This window comes from Arachis ipaensis, chromosome B07, assembly GCF_000816755.2.
Source record: "Arachis ipaensis cultivar K30076 chromosome B07, Araip1.1, whole genome shotgun sequence".
NCBI lineage: Eukaryota > Viridiplantae > Streptophyta > Magnoliopsida > Fabales > Fabaceae > Arachis > Arachis ipaensis.
This window is the reverse complement of record NC_029791.2, coordinates 110,798,587-110,818,036: the sequence shown is the minus strand read 5'-3', so window position 1 is coordinate 110,818,036 and position 19,450 is coordinate 110,798,587.

Genomic DNA, 19,450 nt, shown 5'->3' with positions numbered 1-19,450 from the left:
GATTTGATGAGGATAATGGAGTAATGATGATTTATTATTAAATGAGATATATGTGACTGGGTAGTAGGCAGTAGCGTTGTCCACTTGCTTGGGGTATGAGATGAGGAGGGAGAATTATGAAAACTGACTCTAATTATGGAATTTCGAATGATTATGAAAGAATTGAAATGAGAATGAATATATGTTTGTGATACCTGGGCAGTAGCAAGGATTGTGGTTCATCCCGCTTGCTTCGGATCAATGTTTGTGATACCTAGGTAGTAGCAAGGATTGTGGTTTGTCCCGCTTGCTCCGGGTTAATGTCTGAGATGTGATAATAATTGATAATTGATTAAGAATGAATGAATGTATGTTTGAGATACCTAGGTAGTAGCAAAGATTGTGGTTCGTCTCGCTTACTCTAGGTTAGTGATTGAGATACCTGGGCAGTAGCAAGGATTGTGGTTTGTCCCGCTTGCTCTAGGTTAATGATTATGACGTCTGGATAGTAACAGCAGTAGTGGATTATTTCACTTGCTCCAGGTTGAGCTTTTAAACACCCGTCTGGATAGTAGTGGTTCTTCCACTCGCTCTAGTTTAAGCGAGTAGTAGTAAGTGGGTTGTAGCTCAAACCCACTTGCTCCACAATGGCTATTTCTATCCATGGTTAACTACCAGGACGTGTCGGGTTAGCTATATAACCAACAGATGATATCATCAGGCATAGGACAGGCATACATCATATGCGTATGTTTGAATTGCATGGGTTTGTTTAATTGCTTTGGTTTGCCTAATTGTACATGTTTAATGATTATTTGCTAATTGAATTACTTACCTTACTTGCGCATTACTTGTCTGTATTGTTTTTGTTTGTGCAAAAGTTGAATTACTTGAAGGATGGTTCGGTTCTTGCTTTATTCAGTTGGAAGGTAGTGAAAGTATAAAGGATATTGGGTTAGAATTAGAATCCCCTATGATAGTTGCCAAGTTATGGATTAGTGAGAACTTAGGATGGATATGACGAGGTAAAAAGTTTAAGATGCTTAGTTAAATTATATTATAGTGCATTGTATTTATTTGGCACTTTTACCGTGCTGGGAACCCATGGGTCGGGAGTTATCATTCCATATATATCTCTTGTTTTTCGGATGCAGGTCCAGGTGCTCAGCAGTGAGCTGCGGTTCATTTGAGAGATGGCGAAGACCTTTGTATTCTCTGCTTTATATTTTTCTTAGAATCTCTCCACCTTTATTTTGAAAAACTTATATTTTGTACTGATCTCCTGTGGAACTTGCCTATAGAGGCCTTTATGTATCATTTGGGAGAGATTATGAGATACTGTTGTCAACTACTTTTTTTCTGTACCCTAGCCAGCCTAAACTTCGCGAGTCACGACTAGTGATTATTTACCTATGTTATATATATCTATACTTTATCTTATTCTTGCTCTTCCTTATGGCTTTGTCTTTATATTGTTTTCAATTCACGCTTTATCCTCAAATTGTCAATAAGTGAGTGTTACGACTTCGCGATTTTATTTTCACTCTTTTCAGGCTTCTCGATTAATACTTCCTTTCAATTATTTATAATTATATATTATAATCCACCTTGAGAGTCGTACCACCTTATTATCATTGACTTATGACTCGAGCATAAGGATTTGACTATTAGGGTGTTACAAGAGTCAAGTCAACTACTCAACAATCCCAGAAATGCAACCCGAGTCAAGTCTTCAACATATATATACATACATAGTACTTTTTCATCCTACTTCAAAAAGCTACTTAATCTTTAAGCTTCTTCGAAGTTGAACCACCTTGAGCTGGGAAAAAAAGAAAAGAAAAATATTGTTCCTTCCTTTTTCTTTTTCTCTTCTTTTTCTTTCTTAATCAAAGTTAAATAGAATTATGCAAAGTCCCCTAAGTCAAGGTACTGCTCTTCATCCAACAATTTCTATGCTAGCTAAAATGCATTGTAAATTACATGTTTAGCTGTTTCTTTCAAAAGCTGATTTTCTTTTTAATTTTTCATTTTCATTTTCAATTTCCACTTCACCTCAAAGTCTTCTTTGGTTGTCATTCCACTCAAATTAAGATTCACAAATATAACAAACAAAAGCATTCATAGTGGAACAATAGCAATAAATATGTGTGAGAAAAAAAATAGTACCGGTGATGTGGTAAGCTCAACACAGCAACTAGAAGAAAAAGAAGAAATTGACGAGAAGGGAGTAGTAAGAGGAGCTGTCATTAGAGAAAAAGAGAACAAACAGAAATATAAAAAATCAAAATAATTAGAAAGATTCACATTATTATAACCTAATTTCATAACAAATTTAACAGTTCACCAAGCTTCAACATGAAAACCGCGAACAATTGCAGTGTGAAGCTATGATCTCCACCGCTTTCGGCCTCCTGGTTCCTTAAGTTCTGAATCCCCGAGTTCACAGCTACAAGTTGTCAACAATTCCACTCGGAAGATTAAATTTGAGGATGATGCGGCAACAAAGGCTCTGGAACTAGAGGACGTTGGCGATAGTGGATCTGAGACAACGACGCAGATCCAAGGTGGAGAATAGACGAAATAGAAATTGAGATATGGTTTGAATGAGTGTAGGAAAATGGACGACGGCTGTCGGCGGTGGCAAGGCATATGGCCATAGTAATCGGCGATGGAAGGAAGTGAGTTCGACAGAAGAGAGTGAGAATGTGTTTTGTGGCTTTACCCAGGGCAGGAACTTTTTACCTAGGAACATGAACATATTTTTTTTTCTCTTTTTCAATCCATTTAGTTTAGGAACACTTTTTACCAGAAATAATAATAATTGCCGTTATTAATTTTAAAAAAATAAAAAATAAAAGCAAAAAGATAATAATTTAGTGGCAATAATAATAATAATAATAGCTATTGTAACATATATTAATAATGACAAATGTATAATGGCCACAAAAATATAGGCTAAATAAGAGAAATAGTAGCCTGATAAACCCTATTTTTAGGGTTTATCCTGTACTTGATCTAGTGGATTTTATCCACTATTCTCACACTTATTCATGTAAATTGCATGTTTTACATTTTCCTTCCTGACTTTGTGCTATGATTGAAAACATGCTTCTTTGGCCTTAATTTTGCTATGTTTAAACCTCTCTTATTACCATTCGATGCCTTAATGTGTGTGTTAAGTGATTTCAGGGTTTATAGGGCAGGAATGGCTTAGAGGATGGAAAGGAAGCATGCAAAAGTAGAAGGAATACAAGAAATTGAAGGAGTTGCTAAAGCTGTCCAGCCTGACCTCTTGATACTAAATCAACCATAACTTGAGCTACAAAGGTTCAAATGAGGCAGTTCTAGTTGCATTGGACAGCTAACATCTGGAGCTTTACAACTATATATAATTTGCTATAGCTGCCCCGAAGATAGGTGACACGTACGCGTGACCTGAAGAAAATTCAAGCCACGCGTACGCGTGACTTTGCCGCGTGCTGGACGTATCAGAAATTGTTGGGGGCGATTTCTGGGCTGTTGTTGACCCAGTTTTCGGCCTAGAAAACACAGATTAGAGGTTATAAAATGGGGGAATCCATTCATTCTTGGAGACAACATTCATAATTCACAATTTTAGGTTTTAGATGTAATTTTCTAGAATTTAGGTTTTAGAATTTAGGATTTCTCTTAGGTTAGGTTTACTTCTTCTCAATTCCAGGTTCAATGTTCCTTTAATTTAGTTTCTCTTCTACTTTTATTTATTCTATTTCTTTAATAGTTTATTTTCCCAATTTGGTTTACGAACTCCATGTTAGATTTGATTTTCTTTATTTAATACAATTTGAGGTATTTCAGATTTATGATTGCTTTCTTCTATTTACGATATAAATAATTTGGATTTTTCCCCTCTTGGCTTTGGTTGAGTAATTGGTGACACTTGAGTTATCAAACTCCTTGTTGATTGAAAATTGGAATTTGCTGATTGATTTAGATCCCTCTAAAACTAGTCTTTCCATAGGAGTTGACTAGAACTTGAGGAATCAAATTGATTAGTCCACTTGACTTTCCTTTATTTAGTAAGGGTTAACTAAGTGGGAGCAATAAACAATTCTCATCACAATTGATAAGGATAACTAGGATGGGATTTCCAGTTCTTATACCTTGTAAGGGTTTTCATGATTATTAATTTACTTTCTTGCCAATTTATTTCCTTGTTCCCTATTTCAAAAACCCAAAAGATACTTTTCCATAACCAATAAAAAATCATACTTCCCTACAATTCCTTGAGAGATGACTGATGCACAGAAAACTTGTCTCGCAACAAATTTTCTTCGGCAAGTGTACCGAATTTGTCGTCAAGTAAAAACTCACAATAGAGTGAGGTCGAATCCCACAAGGATTGATTGATCAAGCAACTTTAATTAGAGGACTGTTCTAGTTGAGCGAATCCAGAATTTGAGTTTAGAATTGCAGAAAATAAAATGGCGGAAAGGTAATTGACAGGGAGAATGAAAACTAAAATTGATCCATCAAATTACAACAGAGCTCCCTAACCCAATGACAGGGGTTTAGTTGTTCATAGCTCTGGAAAATGAAAACAAAGATGGAGAATACATGATGAAAACTTAGAAGTGCAGAAAAAGTAAATACAGAGAGTAGTTCCTATGCTAAGAGTCTCCCTATAATTTCCAACTCCCCAAAATATTTCAAAGCTACTCCTATATATACTTCTCTTCTGTTCTTCTAGTTGATTCTTCAAGTCTTAGGCCTTTGGATCTTGAGTTTGAAACAGTTCTCTTCTTCATTGGGCTTAGCTTTTACTTGCAGTGAGAAAGTATGAAGTGGGCAGGGGCTTTGGCTCAGGAAGTTAGTGGTGTTAACGTTCAGTGAAAATATGGATTCGAGAACGTTAGTGAATGAGTCATTCTTGTGGAAGTCATGTCCTGGTTTTATGGTGGTTTCATGCATAGCAACTTAGGTTCATTCCTGGCTTTCAGACCTTTATCATGTCCTAGAATACTCACTTGTTATTGCATCCCATGAGACTTTTATTCATTGATCCTTTTATTGTTGTTTGAGTGCTTATTTTTGTTCTTAAGCTAAGTGCTCTGTAAGGGGGCAACTCTTTAAAATAAGCTTTCAGCCAACACTCCCGAACTAGTTGGTTCAAGGTGCTAGGTGTTGAAGCACCCCTAAGAACTTACTTGCTCAAGTCTCTCCCTCATACATACACACCACAGGCACATAGTTTATTTATTTTCTTTTCTTGAGACCTTGGTGTCCAGCACCTCTTTGGGTTACTAAATGCTCTGTGGTGAGGGTTACTCTTGATAGTGGACTTTCAGCTGATAATCCCGGCTTAGTTAACCCAAGTTACCAAGTGATAAGGCACCCCTAAGAGCTTATTCATCCAAGTAGATCCCTCACACAGGAGCACCACAGACACATGCTTCAAGATTAAAACCATTGGTGCCTAGTCTTATTGCTTACTATTTTTCTTTTATTCCTCAACTTTGATTGTTCTTTTCCTTTTTCTTATTAGGATCTTCTTATTTATCTAATCTCATGGGATGTGTCTCAAGCATAGTCTTCATGACAGATAGTTGTCTTCCCACCTTATGGTTGAACCAACTTAGCTAACTTATGACCACACCACAAACTCATGGACTTACTCCCTAGTATGAACTCTACTCTGGTCTTTTGAAAACAATCATTCTCTTTTCATTTGATTCAAAAGGGACAAGCATACAAGTAAGTAAAGAAATGATGCAGTGACATAGAGACTAGCACACAGAGACCTCTTCAACACACAAACTAAAAAAAACAGAATTTAAAAAGGTTTAAACTAATCATAGAAGCAAGTTCTATTTCATACAAGATCTTCCTTATTTAAAACTTAGAACAAGATGGACCAAAGAAAGAACTCCAGTCCTCATCTTCAAACACCACCCCAGCTTTCTTGCACAGTCGGTAAATAATGCTGGGGTAACCTAACGTTCCTCTTGAGTCACTTTTCTCTGCCATTTTTCTAATGCCTTCTGCTATGAGTTCATGAACCTTGATTTCTCCTCCTTTGAGTATACAGTGTACCATTGTGGCTCTCTTGAGATTCACCTCCGAGTTGTTCGCTGCTGGGAGGATAGACCTCCTTACAATCTCGAGCCATCCCTTTGCTTCCGGAGTAAGATCTGCTCTCTTGATGAACCTTGGTCTCCTATCTGCATATCTTTCCCAGTCAGCTCCTGGTACACAAATGTCTTGCACAATCTGATCATGATTAGGGTTATTGTCCATCCTTGAATGATAATTCTCTTCTTCAAACGATATGGACCACAGTTTTAATGCCTTCGTGACACTCATGGGGCCAAAATCCACAATCTTTCCTCTCACAAAGCTTGTATATGATCATCTGCCTTATCATAACGGACCGCATTTGCATAAAACTCTCTTATAAGATTTGCATTCACCTTAATGACCGGATCAGTGAGGAGCTCCCATCTTCTCTTTTCTACCTTCATTGTAATTTCGGGACACTCAGTTTTCCTAACTTGAAATCCTAGCTCATAAATGATTTCTTTATCAACCATCCACCCGTATTGCAATGCATGATGCAATCTTCTGAATCTCTTTTCATCATACGGGTGTTGCTCTATAGGTTCCTTCCCCTTCCTTCTTTTAGAGCTTGAAGATGCCATGATTGAGGGTTAATGTATGGAGTTGGCAAGGGTGTAGAGACTTTTGGTTGTTTAGAGTTGAGTGCAATGAAGGTGGTGAGGGAGAATGTGTTTAAATGGTTAGGAAATGCTTTGCTCCGAAATGGATAGGTGTGTAGAGTGGATGTGGAGTGTGGAGCTAGGGTACGGATCAAGGATCACTTTTATAGAAAGGTTGTGAGTGAATGGAGGGTGTGGATTGATGGAGTGGTTGTTTGATGGACAGTTGGGGTTGTGCATGTAGAAAGGACAAGGATCATCACTTTATGATGGAGATTGCTCGGTCTTCAAGGGTCCCATTTTTTTTCAATGTTGCATGGCAACATTTTCCAATGACTTCCCTTTTTAGAACAAGTGTATAGTCCTTCCTTTTGTGGTGTCCGAACCTTCTTCCTTTAATTGTCCAATCTATCTCTTCCAATGCTCCTTTCCGTTCCCTATAAAGATCAAATAAGAAAAGTAAGAAATATCATAAAAAAAATCAATTTAGATTTTTACGGCTAAAATAATAAAGAGAAGAAAAGATTAGATTGTTTATTCATGAACTCCAACTAACTAACTAACTGTGTATCCCTTTATGCATTTTGGTGGCACCATGGGGTGACACCAAACTTAGTTTGAAGCATTGTGATGAAAAGTTCTGTTCAAAGCTCCAAGACTAGAATGCTCTCTGTTGCATTCATGCTTTCTTGGTACGCTTTGAACACCAAACTTGTTCTTCACTATATACTGCAATATAAGGACTTCATCAAGTTTGGGTTGGAATTTATGAATATTGACTTATTCACTAGTAAAAGCTAATAAAACATGGGTTGCCTCCCATGAAGCGCTTCTTTAGCGTCACTAGCTTGACGTTTCTCCTTCATCAGGGTGGTTGATAATGCTTCAAGTCCTCCCCTCTTGCCTTGGACTTATATCCATTGGTTGTATCAATTATCTCTACATGTTCCAAGGAAAGAACTCTGTTGATAGTGAAGACCTTAGGTAACTGAGATGGTACAGTAGGGAGATTAGGGGGATATCTGGGAAGTAAGCTGAAATCACTTTATCTCCTGGAGAGAGCCCTTCCGTAGGGATCTTCTTGTTCCTCCACCCCCTTGGTACCTTCTTCTTTGTCCCTTTTGATGCTTCCCTGCTCTTGGCGACTTCTTCTTTTAAGTGAATTTTGTTGTTGTCTTCACATGCCTCTGGTGGTTTAGGTTCCTCCAGCTTCTCCTTGAGCTGTGACGATTGCTGTTTGCCTTGTTCATCATTCAGTGGGATTCTCAGATGTGTTGGTGGTGCCTCAGTGCTTGTTTCCTCTGTCAGCATCCCGTTATGATCATTGCTTGGTTCTTTGTTTTCTTGGTCAGTTTCTTGGGAGAGTTTGAAGACATTGAAGCTGAGTTGTTCATCATGGATCCTCAATATTAGCTCCCCTCACTCCACGTCTATGAGTGCTCTGGCTGTAGCTAGGAATGGTCTTCCCAATATGATTGGATGAGTGTGACTCTCTTCCATATCCAAGATGACAAAGTCTGTGGGAAGAAAGTATTTCCCCACCTTTAACAACACGTTTTCCACCATCCCTCTTGCTTGTTTTTGAGTTTTGTCAGCCATCCTGATGACTACATCTGTGGGCAATATCTCATTGATCTGCAGCCTCTTCACCAGGGATAGAGGCATTAAGTTGATGCTTGCTCCCAAATCGCAGAGTGCTCTATCAAACATTGTTTCTCCTATGGCACAGGGGACATGAAAACTCCATGGATCTTTTCTTTTTGTAGGCAACTGCGTTTGAATGAGGGCACTGCATTCCTTGTTCATCACTATAGTTTGGCCTCCCTTGAGTGAGCTTTTCCTGGGAAGCAACTCCTTCATGTACTTGATGAATGCAGGCATTTGTTGGATAGTCTTGATGAATGGTATATTCACATGTAGAGATGCAAATAAGTCAAGAAATCTTGAGTATATTCTCCTCTCCACAGCTCCCTTGAGCAGTTGGGGAAAAGGTGCATAGAGTCTCAGCAACTCCTGTTTTGAGATTTCTGGTTCTTGGTAATCTTTTTCCACCTCCTCTACTGAGGTATCTTCAGGTTGTTCTGACAGCTTGCTTGGCTTGTCCTCAGTCTCCTTATCACTTATAGTGACCATCTTGCAATCTTCCCATCTTACCTTCTTTGTTTCACCTCTTGGATTCTTCTCTGTGTCACTTGGGAATCCATCTGTAGGTTTGGGAATTTGCTCAGAGAGATATCCTACTTGAGATTCCAACCTCTTGATTGTGTCTCCCTGGTTCTTGAAACTAGCTCGCACTTTCTCCTTGAAGACCTTGTTGTCTTGAATCTCCTTGCTTAGGCCTTCAAGTAGATTCTCAATCCTTGAGATTCTTTCATCAAATGATGACAGGTCAGGCTGAATAGGGTTATTCTGGCCTTGATATGAATGTGGGGAGTTGTTGTTATGGGGGTGTTGATATGGTCTAGATGTGAAGTGTTGGGTGGCTGCATTGTTTGGATTTGGGTGTCTTTGATCAAGGCTTTGGTCTTGTTGATTTTCCCACCCAAAGTTTGGGTGATTCCTCCATCCAGGGTTGTAGGTCTTGGAGTATGGATCATGGTTTTGCCTAGGTGAATTCCCAATGTAGTTGGCTTGCTCCTGACTACCCTCTACTTCTTCATTCACTCCTTCTTGGTTTGTTGATGAAGTGGATACTGCTGCTACTTGGTTCCTCTCCATCTTCTTGGTGAGCTCAGCCAGCTGCTGGGTAATGAGCTTGTTTTGGGCCAGCAGAGCATCTACATTGTTTAGCTCCATTACTCCTCTTGTGTTCCCTCTTTCGGAAGCATAGAAGTAGTCATTCTCTGCTACTGTTTCAATGACATCTATGGCTTCCTCAATAGTCTTCTTCTTGTTCAAAGATCCTCCGGATGAATGGTCTACGGCCTTCTTTGACTCATAAGAGAGCTCTTCATAGAAAATGTGCAGCTGCACCCATTCATTGAACATATCTGGTGGGCACCTCCTTGTTAGGTCTTTAAACCTCTCCCATGCTTCATATAGAGTCTTACCATCTTGTTGCCTGAAAGTTTGGACTTCAGATCTCAGCCTATTGATTCGTTGAGGAGGGTAAAATCTTGCTAAGAATTTGTTCACCACGTCTTCCCAAGTTGTCAAGCTTTCCCTTGGGAAAGATTCCAGCCACTTGGCTGCCTTATCCTTGAGTGAGAATGGAAATAAGAGCAGTCTATAGGCGTCAGGATGAACACCATTAGATTTTACTGTGTCACATATTCTCAGGAAGGTGGTTAAATGTTGATTTGGGTCCTCTTGGACACTCCCTCCGAACGAACAGTTGTTCTGCACAAGGGTGATGAGCTGTGGCTTCAGTTTAAAATTGTTGGCATGGATGGTTGGCTTTTGAATGCTACTTCCACAGTTTCCTGGGTTTGGATTGATGTAAGAGCCTAAAACTCTTTTATCCTCCCCAGCATGATTTGCTCGACCTCCTCTGCCATGGTTGTGAGCCTCTTCTTCATGATGGTTTTCCATGTTTTCTTCCATGTTTGGTTCAAAGTATTTCTCAAAGTGTTCCTCCTCTTCTTCAGCACCAACTACACGTTTTTCTCTTGCCTCCCTCCTTAGTCTAAGGAAGGTTCTCTCAGGTTCAGAATCAAAGGAAGTTGAAGCCCCGCTTCTTCTCCCTGTCATACAACCAACAAGTACAAGCAAAGCGAATAGGTGCAGAAAGTATATCTGTCAGAATTACTATTAGTGTGAGTGATGCAATATATCAAACAGTTAGTGGGTTAGTGAGATGAATAGTAAAATAACAAATAAAGAGTAAGGGGGAAGGGAAGAAGTTATCTAAAACAGAAAGTAAATGACTAAAACAGAAATTTAAATCAAACAAAAATAAAATGCTCAATCTAGTTATCCTCCAATCTAATCATTGTTGATGCACAATCAATCCCCGGCAACGGCGCCATAAACTTGATGCACAGAAAACTTGTCTCGCAACAAATTTCCTTCGGCAAGTGTACCGAATTTGTCGTCAAGTAAAAACTCACAATAGAGTGAGGTCGAATCCCACAAGGATTGATTGATCAAGCAACTTTAATTAGAGGACTGTTCTAGTTGAGCGAATCCAGAATTTGAGTTTAGAATTACAGAAAATAAAATGGCGGGAAGGTAATTGACAGAAAAGTAAATGCTAGAATCTAGTCCAAGTCATGGGAAATGCAACATCCAATTTTGTCCTTAAATTCATGCAAAATCCTCATGAAATCATGTAAAGTGCATAATGTATGCTTGAATCAAGATGTAAGTGAATATCTACCCAAAACTAGCTTATTTCCTAAGAAAATGCATGAAACTACCCTAAAAATAGTAAAGAAAAGGTCAGTGAAACTGGCCAAAATGCCCTGGCATCAATGACCCGAGGTTTAAATACTTCGGTTATAAATTTTATTGGGTTTGCTTAAGTGACAACCAAAAATTTTGTACGAAAGGATTCTCTGTTGGTTTAGAAACTATACTTACAACGTGATTATTTCTATGAAATTCTTTACTAGCAAAAGTCCTCTCGTCAAAATGGTGCCGTTGCCGGAGAATTGCAAACATGTGCTTTATTATTGGTTATTGTAAATATTTGCTTTTTCGTTTCTTTGTTAGTGTTTCTAGTTTTAGGAGTTTATTTTCATTAATTTTTAAAAATTTTTATTTTCTTTAGCTACTATGAATTCTCACCCCTCTGGCTTTAAGTTTGGTTCCAATGTTGTTGTAAGGAATGGGCGCTATAATGAGAACAGGCATCAAGGTTGGAAGAATCAAAAATGGGAGGAGCCACAAGGATTTGATCAACCCTCTTGGCAACAACCCCCTCCAATGCGCTATAACCAACAACCATTCTGTGATGTATACCAAGACAATAGTTATGGTGGACCTTTTCGTGACAACCAACCTCCACCAAATTACTATGGTCAAGAGCCATTCCAGGGTGCATATCAAGATGATGAATATAGTGGACCCCCTTGTAGTTACCAACAAGCCCCGCCATATGCTGATGAACCACCTCATCAACATAGCTTTGAACCACCATACTCACAAGCCACCTACAACCATTCACCTCCATATGACCCTAATCCTTATCCACCACACCAACCACCATATGAACCACACCTAGAACCACCACCTCAATATTCACCATCTCCATATCCTTATCAAGAAAAACCTTCTCTGTATTATGAGCCCTCTCTCCCAACAAATGAACCCTCCTATCCACCCCAACCTCTATTGGATAACAATACACTCATCTCTAACATCATTGGTCTCACCTCTACACTCCAAAATCTTATATCCCACATGAACCAACCCTCTACCTCCAATATTCAACCCTCAAGCTCTAGTGCGCTTCCTTTTCAACCACATGATGCTCTTTCCATCCCATCACCATCCTCCAAGGAAGAGCACCCACATCCACCAATCCAAGATCAAGATGATCCCAATTATGCTATTGATATGGAACAAGAAAGAAGGAATCATCTTCGCGAATTCATACTTCATAAGAAGCTAGAGGAGGCCCTAAGGGTAGCGGTAGGAGAGACCTTAAAGATGAAAGAATAGTTGAAAAGAGTTGTCATGAAGTGGAAGACATCAAGGAGGAGTTTGATTTTATACTAGAACAACTGGAGGAAGCCGTAATTATTGAAGAGGAAGAAGTGGTTGAAGACTTAGGAGATGCTGAACCTCCATGGGAAAGTCAAGTTATAGAGCCTCCTTTAAAGACGTTTGAAATTGATGTTGAGGAGGGTGTACAACCTCCAAGGCATAGCCTGGTTGAAGACTTTGAAGAGGTTGATCAAGAGATGGACTCAATCATTGATGAATCCTTATCTACAATTGAATCCTCTCCCATTGGACTTGACATGGAGATTAAAGAAGAAGAATCACAACCTTCCATGCCCTTGGAAAGTAATTAAGAGGAGATTGAATTGGAAGAAAGCTACCAAGAGGAAGAGGTTGAAATTGAAGAAGCTTACAGGGAGGTGGAAGAATTCAAAGAAGAGCACAAGGGAGTGGAGCTTGCAAGAACATTAGAAACACCTCTCCCAAAGCCATTACCATCCAATACAACATTCAAGTGGATAAAATTATTATCCTTGACCTTTACTTTCCCACTTGAATATGGTTTACTTGAGACAGATGGTCAACTTAGAGCTATTTGTGGCATTAAGAGTAAAAGGGAGATGGGTAGTGGTTGGCAACACCATCCTAGGTTCGTTATGGTTGGAAGCTCAAGGCCTAATTGCAAGGGTTGGCATAATTCTCAATTAATTGGGTCTAGGAGGATGTTTGGGTGCCTAAATGAGAATTCTAAGGCTGAACCACCCGGATGGAATCATCATGATCCACTTGAAGACGGGTGTAGAAACAAGATTTGGGATCCGGGAATATATGAGGATCAAATTTGGGAGCTCAAAGCTTGTGAAGAACTCCATCAAAGCTTGAGAAATTTACTTGGTATTGATAGAGCTTATTGGAAGTCCAAGCATTGGTGGAAGTTTCAAGACGAGTTCAAGCAGAAGCCACCATGACAAGGAGCTCACCAAATGTCTAACTTAAGGACTATAACTAAAAGTGCTAGGTGGGAGACAACCCACCAAGGTATGATCGTTCTTTATTTTCTCTTCTTAGTTTTATTTTAGTGACTCTTCTCATTAGTATTGCATATAGTCTGCATTTTTATCTGCATTAAAAAAATGAAAAAAATGAACAAAAAGTTGCGTGGGAACAGTGCAGAAAGTGTGCCAATCGCACAAGCATCACCACGCGTACGCGTCCCTCACGCGTACGCGTCATCTGAGAATTTGGCACTTCACGTGGACACGTCAATGACGCGCATGCATGACCTTGCGAATTCGACGTAAAAGGTGTATTGGCCGAAAGTTATGCTGGCTTGGTGCTGGAATTGTGCTAGAAGCACAAACCCACCCACGTATATGCGTCGTTAACGCGTGCGCGTCATTTTCCACTTTTGCACTTCCACGCGTGCGCGTGCCTGACATGCACGCGTCATATGACATTTTGGCACATATCCCAAAACGAACAGAGGGTTGTGCGAGCGCCACGATGCCCTCGCACGAATAGCACAAACATGGTCATGCGTACGCGTGACCAACACCTACGCGTCACCCCCCTCAGTGCGCGACCCACGCGTACGCATAGAGTACGCGTACGCGTCACTCGCGAATCCGCACCTGAACCCTACGCAGCCATGTTTTTCATATCTTATCTTTCTAAATCCTAATTTCCTTCTTCTTCTTTCTTCTTTCTTTTCTTTCTACTTTATTCTACCATCTTTTTCCATTCTTTCTCTTTCTTTACTCTTCTCTTCTTCTTCTTTTCCCTTCCATCATATTTTTTTCACCTCACGTTCTTCATTACCCCTCTTTATCACCTTCTTCTCAAGGTTCTTTCTTTCTATTTTCTTTTTCTTCTTCTTTTTATTATTTATCTATTTTTGCATTATTTTACTTGGTGTTAGAAATCTAATTGGGTGATTGTTTTCTTCCATATTTGCTTGTGGATTATTAGGGAGTTATTTGATAATTATCACTAATTATTATTTTTGGATTATTTGAATGTTCAAATTTAATACTTTTCCTATCATATTAAACATGCATACCAAGTGTTTGTGAATAAGCCCGTATAGCATTGTGCATTTTTAATTATTCTACTCTTCTACTCTAATGCCTGTTTTTCACAAAACCCTTCCTATATTTTATTAATTAATTATAATTGTCAATACAAACGTGATTGTTGGTTTGTTAAGAGTGATAATACATTTTAGCAATTAATGCTTGATCTATGCTACTCATGCCTTTGCCGGCATGCTAATAAACATCTTGCATCTAATTGCCTTCATATTTCTTGCTATATTTCCATTGATGTCCTAATTACATGAAGTCGCAACCATGTGTTAATGACATTCTTCTTTACCTTAGCATGATTATCACTTGTACTGGCCTCTTCTTTGCTCTATCCCTTTGAATTGCATGTTACATTTCTTTTCTCCCTTTTCAGGCTGGCCACCACGAGGGAAAAAGAAAAGTTTCTAACTGGAGCAATAAACAAGTTTGCCACACAATCCTTGGAGAAAAAGCATCAGTTGGAGTCACCCGTCCACTTGTACATCTCTGCATGCACCGAGGATGGTGCAATCTTTAAGTATGGGGAGGTCGATACCGACTTCCGCGGGTTAGTACTTCCTGACTTAACACCAATGTTTAACTTTTTTTTGTTAAATTAGTTGTTGCATTTGCATGTTTGTTTGATTTTGTGCATATTTTACCACTTGGTTGAAGTAATATTTTCTTTTTCAAGAAAATTTTTATAGCATTTCACTAATTTGAATTAAACTTTTTGAAAAACTTGTTTGAAAAAATTTTAATTTGGAACATGGTTTTAGAGCTCGAACACACAAAACTAGTGAGATTTTGAGCCTACTTGATTGGTTGCATCTTATCAACCAATATTTTATTTTTTTGGTGTGTGTTGTTCTCTCTAAAATTGTAATCTTTGTCTTGCTTGATTCTATATTTCCATTGTTTAATGTAGGCATGCACTTATGTGATTGAGGCCTTGTTTCACTAAGCTTACATACCCATATAGCCTTAACCTTTCATTATCCTTTACAAACCAATTTGAGCCTATTTTACCCCTTTTATTCTTGACTTTAGCACATCATTAACTCTAAGCGGAAAACAATAATGTCCTTAACTGGAATCCTTGATTAGCTTAAACTAGTGAGAGTGCTTATGATTTAAGTGTGGGGAAATTAGGTTTGGAAACATTTGGTTTGAGAAATGAGTATGTTAGAATTTTCTGAAAATGTGAAAGAATGTTGAGAATATGTTCATGCATTCAATACCTTAATCATATGCCTTGAAAAAAGCAAAAAAAAAAAAGAAAAATTATGAAAAAAAAGAAAAAGAAAAGAAAAAAAAAGAGCAAATAACAAAAAGGGGGACAAAATGCCCCAAAGTAAATGTTGATAGCAATGCATATGAGTTGTACTAAAGTTGGAATGCATGAATATGTGGTAAACATAGTTAATGGGCAGTTAGATTTTGCATTGTAATACATGGATTGTCTTAAGTTAGGTGGGAAGTTTAGGTTAATTAAGAATTCAGATTTTAGTCCACTTGACCAAATACAATCCTACCTTGACCCTAACCCCATTACAACCCTTAAAAGACCTCTTGATATGCGTATCTATGCATTAAATTCTTTGTTGATTGGTAGAAGAAGAGCAAGTCTTAGAAAGCTAGATTAGTAGAGAATTGAGAGAATCAAACCTTAAACACCTGAGCGATTAGAGTGTTTACACTTCCAGTGAGGGTTCGATGCTCGATTCCTTGTTCCCGGCTTTCATGAGCTTTCTTCTTACAAGTTTACTTGTACTTTATTTTATGATTTGAATTAGTGAAATCCAGTTCATGTCTGTTCTTAGAAGATTTATTTACTTTGACCAAGTAAGTAGAAACACTTTGCATGTAGTTGCATTCACATAGGGAGGTTGCATTTCATACTCTCTAGCATTCCTCTTCACTCTTTTAGTTCTCTTGAGCTTAGCATGAGGACATGCTAATGTTTAAGTGTGGCAAGGTTGATAAACCCCATTTTTAGGGTTTATCTTGTGCTTGATCTAGTGGATTTTATCCACTATTCTCACACTTATTCATGTAAATTGCATGTTTTTCCTTTTCCTTCCTGACTTTGTGCTATGATTGAAAACATGCTTCTTTGGCCTTAATTTTGCTATGTTTAAACCTCTCTTATTACCATTCGATGTCTTGATATGTGTGTTAAGTGATTTCAGGGTTTATAGGGCAGAAATGGCTTAGAGGATGGAAAGGAAGCATGCAAAAGTGGAAGGAATACAAGAAATTGAAGGAATTGCTAAAGCTGTCCAGTCTGACCTCTTGGTACTAAATCGACCATAACTTGAGCTACAGAGGTCCAAATGAGGCGGTTCTAGTTGCGTTGGAAAGCTAACATCCGGGGCTTCGCAACGATATAAGCCATAGCTTCCCTGAAGATAGGCGACGCGCAAGAGTGGATCACGCGCATGCGTGAACTGGAGAAAATTCAATCCACGCGTACGCGTGGACGACGCGTACGCGTGACTTTGCCGCGTACTGGACGTATCAGAAATCGCTGGGAGCAATTTCTGGGTTGTTTTTGACCCAGTTTTCGGCCCAGAAAACATAGATTAGAGACTATAAAGTGGGGGAATCCATTCATTCATGGAGACAACATTCATAATTCACAATTTTAGGTTTTAGATGTAGTTTTCTAGAGAGAGAGGCTCTCTCCTCTCTCTCTTAGGTTTTAGGATTTAGGATTTCTCTTAGGTTAGGTGTACTTCTTCTCAATTCCAGGTTCAATGTTCCTTTAATTTAGTTTCTCTTCTACTTTTATTTATTCTATTTCTTTAATTGTTTATTTTCCCATTTTGGTTTATGAACTCCATGTTAGATTTGATTTTCTTTATTTAATGCAATTTGAGGTATTTCAGATTTATGATTACTTTCTTCTATTTACGATATAAATAATTTGGATTTTTCCCCTCTTGGCTTTGGTTGAGTAATTGGTGACACTTGAGTTATCAAACTCGTTGATTGAAAATTGGAATTTGCTTATTGATTTGGATCCCTCTAAAACTAGTCTTTCCATAGGAGTTGACTAGGACTTGAGGAATCAAATTGATTAGTCCACTTGACTTTTCTTTATTTAGTAAGGGTTAACTAAGTGGGAGCAATAAACAATTCTCGTCACAATTGATAAGGATAACTAGGATGGGATTTCCAGTTCTTATACCTTGCAAGGGTTTTCATGATTATTAATTTACTTTCTTGCCAATTTATTTCCTTGTTCCCTAATTCAAAAACCCAAAAAGATACTTTTCTATAACCAATAATAAATCATACTTCCCTGCAATTCCTTGAGAGACGACCTGAGGTTTAAATAATTCGGTTATAAATTTTATTGGGTTTGCTTAAGTGACAACTAAAATTTTTTTACGAAAGGATTCTCTGTTGGTTTAGAAACTATACTTACAACGTGATTATTTCTATGAAATTCTTTACTAGCAAAAGTCCTCTGGTCAAAATGGCGCTGTTGCCGGGGAATTGCAAACGTGTGCCTTATTATTGGTTATTGTAAATATTTGCTTTTTCATTTCTTTGTTAGTGTTTCTAGTTTTAGGAGTTTATTTTCATTAATTTTTATTAATTTTTATTTTCTTTAGCTACTATGAATTCTCACCCCTCTGGCTTTACGTTTGGTTCCAATATTGTTGTAAGGAATGGGCGCTATAATGAGAACAGGCATCAAGGTTGGAAGAATCAAAGATGGGAGGAGCCACAAGGATTTGATCAACCCTCTTGGCAACAACCCCCTCCAATGCGCTATAACCAACAACCATTCTGTGATGCATACCAAGACAATAGTTATGGTGGACCTTTTCGTGACAACCAACCTCCACCAAATTACTATGGTCAAGAGCCATTCCAGGGTGCATATTAAGATGATGAATATGGTGGACCCCCTTGTAGTTACCAACAAGCCCCGCCATATGCTGATGAACCACCTCCTCAACATAGCTTTGAACCACCATACTCACAAGCCACCTACAACCATTCACCTCCATATGACCCTAATCCTTATCCACCACACCAACCACCATATGAACCACACCCAGAACCACCACCTCAATATTTACTATCTCTATATCCTTATCAAGAAGAACCACCTCCGTATTATGAGCCCTCTCTCCCAACAAATGAACCCTCCTATCCACCTCAACCTCCATTGGATAACAACACACTCATCTCTAACATCATTGGTCTCACCTCTACACTCCAAAATCTTATATCCCGCATGAACTAACCCTCTACCTCCAATATTCAACCCTCAAGCTCTAGTGTGCTTCTTTTTCAACCACATGATGATCTTTTCATCCCATCACCATCCTCCATGGAAGAGCACCCACATCCACCAATCCAAGAGCAAGATGATCCCAATTATGCTATTGATATGGAACAAGAAAGAAGGAATCATCTTCGCAAATCCATACTTCATAAGAAGCTAGAGGAGGCCCTAAGGGTAGCGGTAAGAGAGACCCTTGAAGATGAAAGAATAGTTGAAAAGAGTTGTCTTAAAGTGGAAGACATCAAGGAGGAGTTTTATTTTATACTAGAACAAATGGAGGAAGCCGTAATTATTGAAGAGGAAGAAGTGGTTGAAGACTTAGGAGATGCTGAACCTCTATAGAAAAGTCAAATTATAGAGCCTCCTTCAAAGACGTTTGAAATTGATGTTGAGGAGGGTGTACAACCTCCAAGGCATAGCCTGGTTGAAGACTTTGAAGAGGTTGATCAAGAGATGGACTCAATCATTGATGAATCCTTATCTACAATTGAATCCTCTCCCATTGGACTTGACATGGAGATTAAAGAAGAAGAAGCACAACCTCCCATGCCCTTAGAAAGCAATGAAGAGGAGATTGAATTGGAAGAAAGCTACCAAGAGGAAGAGGTTGAAATTGAAGAAGCTTACAAGGAGGTGGAAGAATTCAAAGAAGAGCACAAGGGAGTGGAGCTTGCAAGATCATTAGAAACACCTCTCCCAAAGCCATTACCATCCAATACAACATTCAAGTGGGTAAAATTCTTATCCTTGACCTTTACTTTCCCACTTGAATATGGTTTACTTGAAACAGATGGTCA